General features: G+C 38.5%; 1 protein-coding gene across 1 annotated transcript in view; it reads right to left on the reverse strand.

Annotated features, from left to right (window-relative positions):
• CTNNA3 (catenin alpha 3) overlaps positions 1–14,580 on the reverse strand; it is a 967,088-nt gene extending 952,508 nt beyond the window's left edge. The window contains exons 1-2 of the mRNA XM_045025624.1: positions 14,504–14,580; positions 12,834–12,957 (exon numbers count right to left, since the gene is read on the reverse strand). The gene's annotated coding sequence lies outside the window, so the exon portion shown is untranslated. The remainder of the gene's footprint in view (positions 1–12,833; positions 12,958–14,503) is intronic.
• Between the last annotated feature and the right edge of the window lie 639 nt (positions 14,581–15,219).

A 15,219-nucleotide genomic window follows, 5' to 3' on the forward strand; every position in this document is an offset into this window, starting at 1 on the left:
TACAAAAGCTGCACAAAGAGCAAACAATTTGTTTCATCCATCCTCCTAGGTTCTGTAAAGTTCTTATCCCCTTTTCATCTGTTTTGTCCATCTCCATAAACTTGAAATTGGCTATACTGTATATGCTGAAAAACAAGGTCATTTAGATGATCCTCTTTTTCTTTTCTTTTCTTTTTTTTCATAGTTATTCACTGTTGGTGAATTTAACACTTAGAATATATTAAAAAAAACTATTTTTTCTTCTTTTAAACCAAGAACAATTCAGCAAGAGAGAAGTTTTCTCATATTCTAGGCATTTTCTAGTCTTCACTGTGACAAAGTGGACTCTCTCCATCTGCTGTCCAGTGGAGGTAGCAAGGGAACAAGATAGTTTAGTACAATGGTGCTGAACCTTAGTCATGAATGCTTGAAATGGCACGATTCCTGTTCTGCTGGCACGTCCCCAAATAGACTTCCATAGTCTGGGAGGGACTGATATACCTGAGGTTATGTAGCAATAAAATCAAGATGCCTTTTGATTTCAAAGTACTCTCTCTGTACAGACATCAGAAACCATCTTGTTTTCAGAGTTCAGTTTAGACTATCAGAGGAGACACCTACTATGTACACTCTCACCAACTTCACTTTTGTTCTTTCTTGTTCTGCTGCTGTTAAATCTATAATAAGAGGTCCCACTGACTGCAAATATCTGTTTGCTCTCAATATATTGAAAAAAAAAATCCAAGTGCATAATGCTCTGACCCCAGAACATCTGTCCAATGTTAAAGATGGGGCTATCGCAAGCCAAGGTGGAAGGAAGTACAGATACAACAGGCGTCCACAAAGATGCTGGCTGTCAACCTGTCACTTTATTTTTGGGCACTAATGCTCAGAAAAGGTTCCCTCATCACAGTATAAATAAGTAATACAAAACTTCAAAACTTGCCTAGCATGCAGGTAAGTTACACACTACTGCTAAATTAGGATTATTTCTCATAGAATCATAGAATCTCAGGGTTGGAAGGGACCTCAGGAGGTCATCTAGTCCAGCCCCCTGCTCAAAGCAGGACCAAACCCAACTAAATCATCCCAGCCAGGGCTTTGTCAAGCCTGACCTTAAAAACCTCTAAGGAAGGAGATTCCACTACCTCCCTAGGTAACCCATTCCAGTTCTTCACCACCCTACTAGTGAAAAAGTTTTTCCTAATATCCAGCCTAAACCTCCCCCTCTGCAACTTGAGACCATTACTCCTTGTTCTGTCATCTTCTACCACTGAGAACAGTCTAGATCCATCCTCTTTGGAACCCCCTTTCAGGTAGTTGAAAGCAGCTATCAAATCCCCCCTCATTCTTCTCTTCTGCAGACTAAACAATCCCAGTTCCCTCAGCCTCTCCTCATAAGTCATGTGCTCCAGCCCCCTAATCATTTTTGTTGCCCTCCGCTGGACTCTCTCCAATTTATCCACATCCTTCTTGTAGTGTGGGGCCCAAAACTGGACACAGTACTCCAAATGAGGCCTCACCAGTGCTGAGTAGAGGGGAATGATCACATCCCTCGATCTGCTGGAAATGCCCCTACTTATACAACCCAAAATGCCATTAGCCTTCTTGGCAACAAGGGCACACTGTTGACTCATATTCAGCTTTTCATCCACCGTAACCCCTAGGTCCTTTTCTGCAGAACTGCTGCCCAGCCATTCGGTCCCTAGTCTGTAGCAGTCCATGGGATTCTTCCGTCCTAAGTGCAGGACTCTGCACTTGTCCTTGTTGAACCTCATCATATTTCTTTTGGCCCAATCCTCTAATTTGTCTAGGTCCCTCTGTATCCTAGCCCTACCCTCCAGTGTATCAACCACTCCTCCCAGTTTAGTGTCATCTGCAAACTTGCTAAGGGTGCAGTCCACACCATCCTCCAGATCGTTAATGAAGATATTGAATAAAACCGGCCCCAGCACCGACCCTTGGGGCACTCCACTTGATACCGGCTGCCAACTAGACATGGAACCATTGATCACTACCCGTTGAGCCCGACCATCTAGCCAGTTTTTTATCCACCTTACTGTCTATTCATCCAGCCCATACTTCTTTAACTTGCTGGCAAGAATACTGTGGGAGACTGTATCAAAAGCTTTGCTAAAGTCCAGAAATAGTACATCCACTGCTTTCCCCTCATCCACAGAGCCGGTTATCTCGTCATAGAAGGCAATTAGGTTAGTCAGGCATGACTTGCCCTTGGTGAATCCATGCTGACTATTCCTGATCACTTTCCTTTCCTTTAAGTGGTTCAGGATTGATTCCTTGAGGACCTGTTCCATGATTTTTCCAGGGACTGAGGTGAGACTGACTGGCCTGTAGTTCCCTGGATCTTCCTTCTTCCCTTTTTTAAAGATGGGCACTACATTAGCTTTTTTCCAGTCATCCGGGACCTCCCCCGATTGCCATGATTTTTCAAAGATAATGGCCAATGGCTCTGCAATCTCATCGGCCAACTCCTTTAGCACCCTCGGATGCAGCGCATCCGGCCCCATGGACTTGTGCTCGTCCAGCTTTTCTAAATAGCCCCGAACTACTTCTTTCTCCACAGAGGGCTGGTCACCTCCTCCCCATACCGTGCTGCAGAGTGCAGCTGTCTGGGAGCTGACCTTGTCTGTGAAGACAGAGGCAAAAAAAGCATTGAGTACACAGGCAAAAAAAGCATTGAGTATATTTGTCAATATTTGCAAGAAATCTAACAGTAATCTGGAAAATAGATTTCCATTCAGACAGTAACACAACCATTTTGCATTAGGACATCTCATACAAGTTCTAAATATTAATACAAGGTCCTTTTTGACATATTGGTATGAAAGCTAATTCTTATATCGATGAGTTTATGGCTTCTAGAAACCTATTATCAGGTAGCCAGCCATGCATGTCGACTTCTGAATTAGATTCCACATCTGAACCTACATTTGACTCCTATTTAATGCTTCTTAAGCTGCCACTCCATGATAAATCAACAAAATTGGCTTTGTATAGAAATTAAGCCCTGGGTTCAGCCTGACCATTGAAGTCAATGGGTTCTTTCCACTGTCTGAGAAAATTCAGATTCTTCTGCTGTTTTAGCATCAGAGAATAATAACAATTTCACACCCTTGAAAGGCCTGCTTTCTTCAACCTACTGAAATTCACTTTTTTTTTTTAGGATGGTGGGGGGAACATCAGTGACCTGGCTTTCTGAAGTGTCTAACCAAAATTTCAAACTGCATTTTCATTTTAAATTAAATGACCCAGTTCACGTTTTATTATGCACAATGCTCCTGGTTTTTGCTTTGCCGCTTTGAATTTATTTCCAAGGTTGGTTTCCCAAAACTGCAAGTCCAACTTGAAGACCACCAGCGCTGTTGCAAATGGACAGTGTTAATTTTGTTCTGAATTCTTTCTTGGCAAATCTGCACATCAGTTGCAAGGAGAAGCACCTCATGCTTCTATTGTCAGTTTAAAGAAATCACTGGAAGATATTTTGGTTTATTTTCTCTTTGGACATACTCACGATTTAAGTTGTTCCTAGTGGAGTCACCTTAACTCAGTCAAAATGTGGCAACACTGCTTAACTCAAAAAATACAGAAATAAAAAGCATTCACTCCTTGCCTGTTTGACAGCATGCTGCATCCCCCTTCACATTTACCCTCCTATAACAAATACTCAAAGTGAAATATGACTCGTCTTCATATTTTGCATATTCCTTGACAGGTTGGAGACTGTTATAAACATCCTAATTTTATTATGCCACCACTTGTTCTCATCTTCTTAAAGATTAGCTTGATCTAAAACCTTGGTTCTGAACAGTCTTCTTGGGGCATGTTATAAACCAGACTCAAGTTTTGAAGCTGAGAACCATCTCTATTTGTTGTTGCAACCCCTTGCTACTACCAGTTTGTCTAATAAACTGACTGCTTAGAGCCAGATCAAATCCCTATTAAGGCAATTGTAGTCATCCCACTGACTTCAGCAAGCTCTAGGTCTGGACTTTATATTGCTGAAATTAGTGGAAAATGTGTGGCAAAATCCCCAGCACTGCTCTGAAAATCTCAATCATATATTCTAAGCTACAGTAAAACAACTTAACACTTAGAGGTTTCTTGAAAGTAGTCTTTTATAGCATGCCTCTTTCTTACAAAAAGGAATTCCTCTAGAAGTGGCTTCGATAACTGCAAAACCTTAACAAATTAGCACTAGGGTTGCCAGTTTAGGTTGGACGTATTCCTGGAGGTTTCATCCCATGACAATCGTTAATAAAAGATTAATTTTTAATTCCTGGAGAATCCAGAGCAATCCTGGACAGTTGGCAACCCTAGTTAGTACAGTTTTCACAGTATTGCTTACAAGCTATTTTGAATCCCCAGCTGTGCCCCACAGAAGTATTCATAACATTCTATGTTTTCACTATCATTTTTATGTTATTAATTATTAGTATTCTTGTGGATTAGAAACATAACAAGGCAATACAGAGGAAAGTATAGAGGCAATCAGGGAAAATACTTAAGACACTTTCTGATATTTGTAACTTCAGGAGAACCGCTTGTGCTTGTAACTATGTCTAAATTGGCAAAGTTCTGCATTTCAGTGAATAAAAGAATGGAGCGTCGGGTTGGAAATAAAGAAAAGCAAGAAAGTTTTCTGCAGCCTGAAGTAAAATTCAACTATAAAAATTATAATTGTTAGACAAGCTCTAAGTACAATCGGTACTCTGTAATTTAAATAAAATAATGTAATGACAGAAAGTGGCTCCAAAAATACAGCTAACCTTTCTAATATATAATCATTAGAATTTTGTTTATTGCTAAAATAACTAAGTGTACTTACAAGATAATAACATAACTCACCTATCTCAAAACAAACAGTCCACAGTCAGGCACTAAAGCAACTGTCTAAACACAAGGAAAATTGCTTAGAACTTCAGTATAACTACTATGGCTCATGGTGCATCTGCAAGCTGATGGCCTGACAAGCGCTCTAGTGTATTTCAGGATGACTGACAGGGCACAGTGGCTGCTGGTGGGGGTTGGGCATCCTTAAAGCCATATACTAATGTAGAAATATGTCAGATATAATTAAAAATGGAACACTGTCCTTGTAATATTTTTTGAACAACTAGCGGTTATGGAATATATTTTTGCCATGACTTCTGGTGTATAGTCTCTTAATTTCCTGAATCACTATTCTTTCTTTTTCCATAGTCTGGTTATATGACAACCTCTGTTTCAATGCCATGACTCAGGCTTTCAAACTGGACAGCAAAGGAATTCATAAAGATATTAACACCTTTGTAGGCTCAATTATTTTTCCCTTTCTCAGTCATATGGCATCCCATGGGACATATTCGTTCATAAAATATATGCCTTATGCCTACTTCTATAAAGGAAGAGACGCTACAAGGAAACACTACAGAGCTTCAACCTTATACCAGTTTCACCAACAGCAAAGTAATCTGTCCGGGATGCATTTTTAATGACTATCATGTGCTTTCCTTTTTAAACCTGGAGATTATTCTCCTGAATGGATCTTTATTTCCTAGAATTTGTACCCTGAACTGATCATCTTCTAACACCTGGCTAGCCATTCTCAGCTCAGAAAATGAATGAGATTTAGTAGCAGACATCACAGTTCCATCAATCAGACACCAGAGGTTGCTTGCTGAAAGCATTATACTTGCTACATTTCATTCCTGTAAATATAGGAGATTTCCTCTAAAGAAAGAGAAACAAGAGACTGGGAAAAAAGCACATGAAACATCTGATCCCTCAAAAAGATGAAGCCTGGCAGAGGCATATTTAAGAGCTAATTAGTAAAATAAAACATCTTATTAATTTTAAGATTTTTATACATAGCAACATCCACTGATGTCAGCACAGCTCTGGGAACAATATTTGTTAGTCCTTCTGCTACACAATCAGCACAGCAAACAAGTCATATTTTAGAGAAGTCATAAAAATAACTTCAATGGAGCTATACCTATTTACACCACATAAGGATCTGGTCCATTTAACATTGTCCGTTCAATCTGCTATGTTGCCTAAACCAATGGCCAATATTAGATATTTCAGGGGAAGGTGAAAAACTCCATATTCCATCTAGCCAATTATTCAGTTATGTATATAAAAAGTATTACATCCTAAAACCATTACATTTGGTTACTCGTCATTAGCAAGCATTGCCTTCTAGTCAGATGGGCTATCTCAAAGAGAGCACAACAAAATGTATGTCAGAGGCTTGAGGAAGGTCTCAATGCAGATACAAGTTAATAAAAAAAATTGTCTTATGCCAAAATCTAACAGTGTATAATCACACTGTTAATGGAATGATAGTATTTTATAAGTTCCACCAACCCTACCAACAAGCTTGCAGTGATGCACCCACAGTTAATGTACATTGCACCATAACAAGATACAAATCAAATACCAAAAAAGTAACAAAACTAAGGGGCAGGGGGGAAATAAGGTTTCTACACAAAGGGTGAAATCTTGGCTCCATTGAAGTCAGTCAATGAAATTTTTGCTTACTAGCATTTTACATGTTCAAAGAACAGCTCCAGTTGACTTCAGTTGCAGTTGTGAGTACTGAGCACCTCAGCAAATGTAGTCCTAGGTGTCTTATAAGGGTACTCAGAAAATGAGGATCACATAATTAGTGGCCAGCTATGCAAAATGGGGTTTAGATGCATCATACAGGGACAGAGACAGGAATAGAATGCTGCCCCAGAGAATTGGATTCAACTGCCTTAACTATTCATAGATTCCAAGTCCTGAAGAGACAATTGTGATAGTCTAGGCTTCCTTCCTGTATAACACACGCTATAGAGCTTCCCACAAAACAATTCTTTTAGCATATTTTTTAGAAAAAAACATCCAATCATGATTTTAAAATGGTCAGTGATGAAGAATCCATCTTAGTAAATTGCCCTTAATGTCAGAAAATTATGCCTTATTTCCAGTCTGCATTTCTCTATCTTCACCTTCCAGCCATTGGATGGTGTTAGACCTTTCTCTGCTACATTGAAAAGACCATTATTAAATATTTATTCCCCACGTACGCACTTAGACTAATCAAGTCACCCCTTAGCTTTCTCCTTGTTGAGCTCCTTGAGACTATTTGGCTTAATCACTATAAGGTATGTTTTCTAATCCTTTAATCATTCTTGTGACTCTTCTCTGAAAACTCCAATTTATCAACATCCTTCTTGAATTGTTGGCACCAGAACCAGACAGTATTCCAGCAGTGGTTGCACCAGTGCAAAATTCAGAAGTAAAGTAACCTCTCTATTCCCACTCAAAATTTTCCTATTTATGTATGCAGGAATACATTAGCTCTTTTGGCCACATCATAAATTTGGGAGTTTATTTTCATCTGATTATTCACCATGATCCCCAAATCTTTTTCAGACTGCCCACTTCCCAGGATAGGGTCCCCCACTCTGCAAATATGACCTACATTCTTTGTTCCTAGAGGTGGACATTTACCCATATTGAAAGTCATATTCATTCCTTGCACCCAATTTACCAAGCTATTCAGCTCTCTCTCTATCAGTAACCTGTCCTCTTCATTATTTACCACTCCCTCAATTTTGGGGTCATCTACAAACTTTATCAGTGATGATGTTATGTTTTCTTCCAAGTCACTGATAAAAATGTTAAATAGTCTAGGGCACAAGACTGATTCCTGAAGGACTCCACTGGAAACACACCTACTCAGTAAAAATTCCCTGTTTACAATTATATTTTAGACCTATCAGTAAGCATATTTTTAATTCATTTAATGCGTGCCATGTTCATTTCATGTCATTCTAGTATTTAATGAATATGTTGTATGGTACCAAGTCCAACACCTTAGAAAAAAGAGTCTAAATTTACTATGTCAGTACCATTACATTCATCAACCAAACTTATAAACTCAAAAAATTATAAGTTAGACAGGATCAGTTTTCCATAAGCCCATATTGATTTGCATTAGTTATATTATTTTCTAATTCTTCATTAAATTGAGTCCCATATCAGCCTCTCCATTATTTTGCCCAGGATAGATACCAAGCCTATAATTACCTGGGTCATCCTGTTTACCATTATTAAAAATTGGCATATTAGTTTTCTTCCAGTCTTCTGGAACTTTCCCACTACTCCAAAAACTTACTGAGGGGGAACAATATTAATAGTCCAGCAAGTTCCTCAGCCAGCTCTTTTAGAACCCTTGGATGTAAGTTGCCTGAACCTGCTAATTTAAAATTTTCTAACTTTAGTAGCTGATGTTTAACAGCCTTCAGATACACTAGCAGAATGGAAAGAGTGTTACTACCACCATGTGATGAGACTATATAATTATTTTTCCCCCAAATAGAAAACAAATATTTATTGAACACTTCTGCCTTTTCTGCATTATTTATAATTCTACCATTTCCATCTAGTAGTGGATCAATATCATTGTCAGGATTATTCTTGTTCCTAATATATTTAAAAACTCCTTATTGTCCTTACCACTGTTGGCCATAGATTTCTCCTTGTGTCCCTTTGCTTCCCTTATCAATTTTCTATAATTCCTAATTTCTGATTTAATATTAATGACTCTCAGCTTCCCCTTTCTTCTATTTGTTATATATTTATATGGGATCATCCTTACTCTTCCTGCAGTGTCTCAAATTTAACTGAGTTGATCGAAGAGAAATGTTCACAAGAACTCAATTTGAAATCATCCTATTCCTTGGTTTATTGAGCTATCAAATGTCATTGAGTTACAGTCTTGTAGCCTAGTAGCAGCTCCCTCAGTTGGGAATTATGGTGACGGGTGAGTCTGCAAGCCACAAAAATATATTATCTACTTTTAAGTTTTCATGTTGTAGGCATCAATGTATTCTCGTTGACCTTTAGCCAAGTATTCCTGACTTCTGATGGTAATAAGCAGTTCAAGGAGAATGAAGCCCTGCCTTTCATTTCAATATACATTCTTCTGCATGCATCCAAGTAATATGTTCAACTTCGGGTTTAACTTTCACATACTCCTATACCTACCTATTTCAAAGTTACTCTATTACATCATTTCTAATAAAGTAAGCTAATGTCACTTCTCCCTCAGTACACTTTGTGTCAATATATTGCATGTCTAGATGCAGGAGTTAACAGTGAGTTGTGAAATCCAGTCTGTGTTGTATTTATTCCTACATGATGATAATCCTACAATCTGCCCAGTTACAGAGTTTTTGGCTTTCAGCTTGTCAATCAGTTTCTGAGGAGCAACCCAGAGCATTCCCAAAGAGTACATCATGATCCTGATGCTGGAATCCTTACTCAGGCAAGCCTTCCATTGAAGTATAACCATAAGAATCTGTGGTCTTGGTTCTGCCACCATTACACCAATATTACACAAGTATAGCTGCATTGAAGTCAATAGAGTTATGCTGGATATATACCAATGTAAATGAGAACAGCATCAAGCCATGTATCTAAGAGATGCTTTAATAGTTATGTTCATAATGTTTCCCCCAGACACACAAATAATGGTCTAGGAACTTTTTAACCAGAACTGAGCAAATAACTATTTTTTCAATTCAGTGGCCAAACCAAAACAAAAATCCCCCAAAATTTGTTTTGTGTCAATCCAAAACCAAAATTTCAGTTTTTCCCCTCAAACAAAACAAAATTATTTTGAGTCAAACAAAACATTGCTTAATCTAAAACAAAAAAAGTTGATGGTTTTATTCCTGGATTTTTTCAAATCCTTTGAGTTTTTTTAAATAAATCTAGCTAAACTTTGAACATTTTGAAATTATACATCAAAACAAAATAGTTCAATTTAAACATTGTTTTTTTCTTTTTTTAAGCCAAAACCTTTTGCAAATTGTTTGTCAGTCCAAAACTGTATTTTTTGGCAAATAAGCTATTTGTCTAAAAAAAAAAAGTTCACCCAGCTCTACTTTTCAGTAGCAATATTTGAGCTATTTAAGTAACATTTGCCTCAAAGAAAGAAATATGGGGTGACATGGGGACGATACACATTCAGGAAGCAGTATGCATTGGCCCCTTTTGTACTCATGAAGTCTTTCATTTTCGAAGACTCCCAGTGAAATGAACTGGCCTGTTATTTTTCACTACATGTATTAGGTTTGGGTACTGATCAAATGCTCCACACTTTCTTGGATGCTAGGTGGTTTTTGGGCGGCTGGTTGTACTGTGCTGGTAACAAAGGTAGAGGATGTTTGCATCCAAGCCCCTCTTTTTTTTTTAAAGTGTTCCTATCTTTAACAAGGACCAGAGAGAATGTTTAAAGGAAGTTCAAGTTGACCTTGTACTAAACATAGCTTATTCTTCACCTCAACAAAAGTCACATGTGTTTACTACAGTAACATATGATGTAACGTTAACTTGAAACTCAGAGGAAGGAGTCTTTAAACATTCTTTTTATGAAATTATCACCACACTTTATATTATGGTTGCTAGTTTTCACACTGTGATGTTATTCCCAGTTTAGTAAACGTATCTTCATCTTAGTCCATTGAAATGAATTAAAAATCATGTTTTTCATTCTCCTTGTACAGCTGCTACTCTTCACAATAGATTTCCTTGTGTTTCACATTCATGGGCTACAGTAGCCTACTTCTTTGTCAAGTGCCAGTTTTCCATGATCTAGCTTCAGATTGATCTAATCCAGGGGTCGGCAATCTTTCAGAAGTGGTGTACCAAGTCTTCATTTATTCACTCTAATTTAAGGTTTCGTGTGCCACTAATACATTTTAACGTTTTTTAGAAGGTCTCTTTCTCTAAGTCTATAATATATAACTAAACTATTGTTGTATGTAAAGTAAATAAGGTTTTTAAAATGTTTAAGAAGCTTCATTTAAAATTAAATTGAAATGGAGGGCCCCCCGGACTGGTGGCCAGGACCCGCACAGTGTGAGTGCCACTGAAAATCAGCTCATGTGCCGCCTTTGGCACGCGTGCCATAGGTTGCCTACCCCTGATCTAATCTTTAAAGGTTTACACTCTGACCACTACATTTACCAGTTCCAAGTAATTTAACTATTCAACATTCCTACTGCGCACACACTAAACCAAAAACAAAGAGGTCTAGGTGATCACTTGTTAATTTTAAATTTTTGACTGAGCTATATAGGAGGAAGAAGAGGAAGTGGTTTCAATACACCTCACCCATTTGCACCCTTCACAGAAATTGGGCACAGTTCTCTTAAAAGACACAGGCACTTCCCCTGGCAAGTGCCCCCAAGGGTGATAGCTACCTAAAATGAGAAAGGGAGGGGCAGGGTAAAAGCAAAGCCATAATCCACAATAAACAATCAGCACAACTAATTGGGTGAAGTGGGGAGGGTGCATGCTCAACCCCTGGGAAGAGTGGCATATGTCTTAGTACAGCATGTGATTTCAGGATCCTCCAAGACAAGTTCTGGATGGGTCAGGCAGAATTTTTCCTAGGGGCTCCTAGTACAGCATGGCCCTGCAGCTCCTCTTTCAACCCAGGCAATGGCTTCAAAAAGCCTCCCTGTTTTGAGCCACATTGTGTTTTCTTTAGATACAGTAGCACTTCTTGTTTCTTCTCTTTTTTGAGTTAACATGATCACTGATATATATTGAAAATGGTATCACAATAACAAGCTATCACTTTATATTGTAAGTGGTTTTCTGGTCCTGCTTGCAGGCTAATGGGTTCTGCAGGGAAGTGTGTGATCTGGGTCTTCAGCAGTCAGTCTGCAAAGACCCAGCCTAAAGCAAGGGTGGGTTGACTTGTGCCAAACTGCCTTAGAGAACTCCCTGCTTTGTCTCTCTCTTTTTTTTTTTTTTTTTGGTCCTGGAGTCTAAAATAAAGGAGCACTACCTTACAGAAAGAGTATTTTATGTTTTTATCTAGCTTCTGTTTGCAGTGAACATAAATCTCTACTTCCAAATCCTGCCACATGTATTTAAATAAATGATTGCTGATCATTGTTGCTTTCCAGAGGAGTTGGATTGGGCCCTCACTAATTACTTGGGTGACAAAAGGAGCATTCGATCTGCTATTTCTCACTTCTTCCTCTAAAAATCTAAATAAATTAAGAATATCCAAAGTGCCCAAATCTAATCCCTTCAGAGATTTTTTCTGTCCATAAATGGGAGTCTACAGGCACAATTCTTTGTTGTTGTAAGACTTTGTGGCTTACATCAAGGGCAAATTTGGTGCTCCATCTTTTTAAAAGTACCGAAAATAGAATAAGAAAAATATTCCAGTGCACACACCACACTTGAACTAGAATCCATTCTGGAGAACTTTCTTAATGTGTACAAATAATGGTGTTTTCTGAAGTATACAGATCTGCTTGTCTGCTCTTATTACTATTTTGGAAACAGTGCTTTCTATATTTAAATATTTAATGTATAAATTATCTTATAAAAGCTACCTTGTGCAATGATTCAGTGTTTTAAATCCTAAACTCACAAATTTACATTTATATCAGCCTCCCCTGCACGGGAAGCAACTTCCAGCGAAGTGTCAGGAGATAAGTGCAGCCTTACTAAAGGGAACAGCATTCATGCACTATCTTATCATGCACAATATTGTGATATGCTTTTTATAGCTGGAAAATATGTGACTGCACTGCACAACCTTGGCTAGTGGCTTCAAGTGACAAGATCATGTGATTTCTTATATCTACGGAACCAGCAGGAAAATGCAGGTTTATAGGTAAAAATCATACTTTTTAGGAAGTTTGAAAAAAATTCACCTTATTTTTCCGCTGACATTTGAGGGGAGACTATTCAATTAAGTACCTGTAACTCAATTCACAACTCAATGTACTTTCAGTATAAACAAAATTCCCTTCACTCTACTTCAGTCTTACCTTTCAAATCAAGAAGCCAACTCTAAGACGCCGACTAAGGGTTCCAGGAAACTGCTTTGTATAGAAGTCTTCTTGCAGAGTTCTGACTCCAGACCCACTGACAAGGACTAGCTTCTTTGGTTGCCTGTCAATCACAAAGATTAGAAAAGGAAATAGGAGGGGAGAACAATGGAAAAATATAGGAAAGGGGAGGGTGGTATCCATCTGGTACCACCTTCTGAACTGAGTTACTGACTTCACTGACAACTTGTTACTGAAAATACCTCTTTGAAAAAGCCCAGACTAGTTCCTGTAAGACCTGCAAACACAGTCACTAAGCTTTCAGAGTCTCATTCAAAGCCCACTGAAGTCAATGGAAAGACTCCTATTGATGTTAATGGGTTTTGGATTGGGGCTTTAAGGAAGATCCTTATAATCAGTTTTCCCTCTTCTATTTTCAAACTGCTGATCTGCATATAAATACACAAATTATAGCTGCAGGAACTACATAGCATGAGAGATCAAAGAAAAAGAGCAAAAGTGATAGGTAGGAGACCCATGCCAGATACTGTAATTGAAACTCATGTTAGATATTGCAGGAATGTACAGACTAAAATTTCATCCAGATCAGGGCCTGTAATATATATTGTCCACATGCCAGAAAACTCCAATAATACCTACATATGATGACAAACTGCAAAGTGGGAGATATACACAGAAGGGCTGTTAGGAATTAATAAACCAAATTAAACTTTTATCATTTAAATTTTGTTTATGCACATTTCAGTTTATTAATTATTTTTGTTTTCCTTGTTTGCCCCTCCGATTCTGTGCCTTCCTCTTGTAATCCACCTTTTTCTTCCCTCCTCCAACTTCACCTTCTTGGTCCTATTCTTTCTTACTGGATTCCTTCCTCTTTCTTTCCTCCCCATTTATCTATTTGTCCCCTTGAGAATATGAAACAGCACTCCAGGACTCAAAGATCCTATTTTTTCAATATTAGCCTTCCCACTTCATGTGCTTTAATAGTAAGTACATTTGGATGCAGTGTGATTATTTAAAAGCTTTTCTATTATTATAGGTAAGGCACAGTCTGATCCACTTAAAATGCACTTCTGATTAAGACAACTCTGAAGTTGCCGTGTTAAGCCCATACTGCAGCCCCCTGGGTTAGTGGCACATTAGATTTGGGACTTGGGGAATCTCCATCGTCAAATTAGATCGGAACTGTTGTCGTTCAAGAAAAATGTTTAATTCTGGGCAAGGACTGGCTCTACCATTTTGCCACCCCAAGCAAAAAAGAAAAAAAAAGAAAAAAAAAACGCTCAGATTACCACCCGAACTGACAAAGCAAAATAAATAAATAAATAAATAAAAGCTGCCCCAAGAATGGACGGAATGCCACCCCTTAGCATGTGCTTCCTCCCCTGGTGTCTGGGGCCGGCCCTTTTCTGGGCCAGACGTGGAGACACTCTGGCCATGGAGGAATGGTTTGTTCAGCGTAAGCACACAGATAAAACCTTTTTACTGAATTTTGGTCCAGTCACAGATGAGCACTCACACAGCAAGAGAGAGGTATTCTTCTAATGGAATCCAAAACATTTCCCATTTACTACACTGAATGATAGTTGTAATTGTAGGACACCAAGCCTAACAGAAGAGAATGTGAAATTCAACAGAATTCTAATTACCGGTAGTTAAATTCCCACTGATTCCTTATATTTTGCTGATATGCTCAACATTTATCCCTTAATGAGTCTTACATACACAAATCAACTCTTAGTGATATAAGGCTAGAGTTAGCCTTGGTGTCATTCCCTCAGGAGACAATCAACCAATGGGAATTTGTTCTCATTGTGACAGGGTTGGATCACAGAAACCCCCTTGGAAGCTGCCAACTGATGTACCAAGACTACCTCTGCTCCTGTTTGCCCTGCCAGCTCAGGACTCCAGCACCCTGTCTTGCTGAGCCAGACATTCCCGTCCGCTCCAACACAGACCCAGGGTCTGAATTACCTGCCCCAAAGCTGCAGGTTTACCCTGAAAACAGCTCACAGAAGTGTGCTTGTCTTTAACACTCAGATGCCCAACTTCCAACGGGGTCTAAACCCCAAATAAATCTGTTTTACCCTGTACAAAGCTTATACGGGGTAAACTCATAAATTGTTCACCTTCTATAACACTGACAGAGAGATACTCACAGCGGTTCCCTGCCCCCCCACACCAGCTATTAATGCATACTCTGGGTTAATTAATAAGTAAAAAGTGAGTTTATTACATACAGAAAGTAGTATTTAAGTGGTTCCAAGTAGTAACAGACAGAACAAAGTAAGTCACCAAGCAAAATAAAATAAAATGCGCAAATCTATGTCTAATCAAACTAAATACATATAAGATCTTCACCAAT

This window comes from Mauremys mutica, chromosome 7 (assembly GCF_020497125.1).
Source record: "Mauremys mutica isolate MM-2020 ecotype Southern chromosome 7, ASM2049712v1, whole genome shotgun sequence".
Classification (NCBI taxonomy): Eukaryota; Metazoa; Chordata; order Testudines; family Geoemydidae; genus Mauremys; species Mauremys mutica.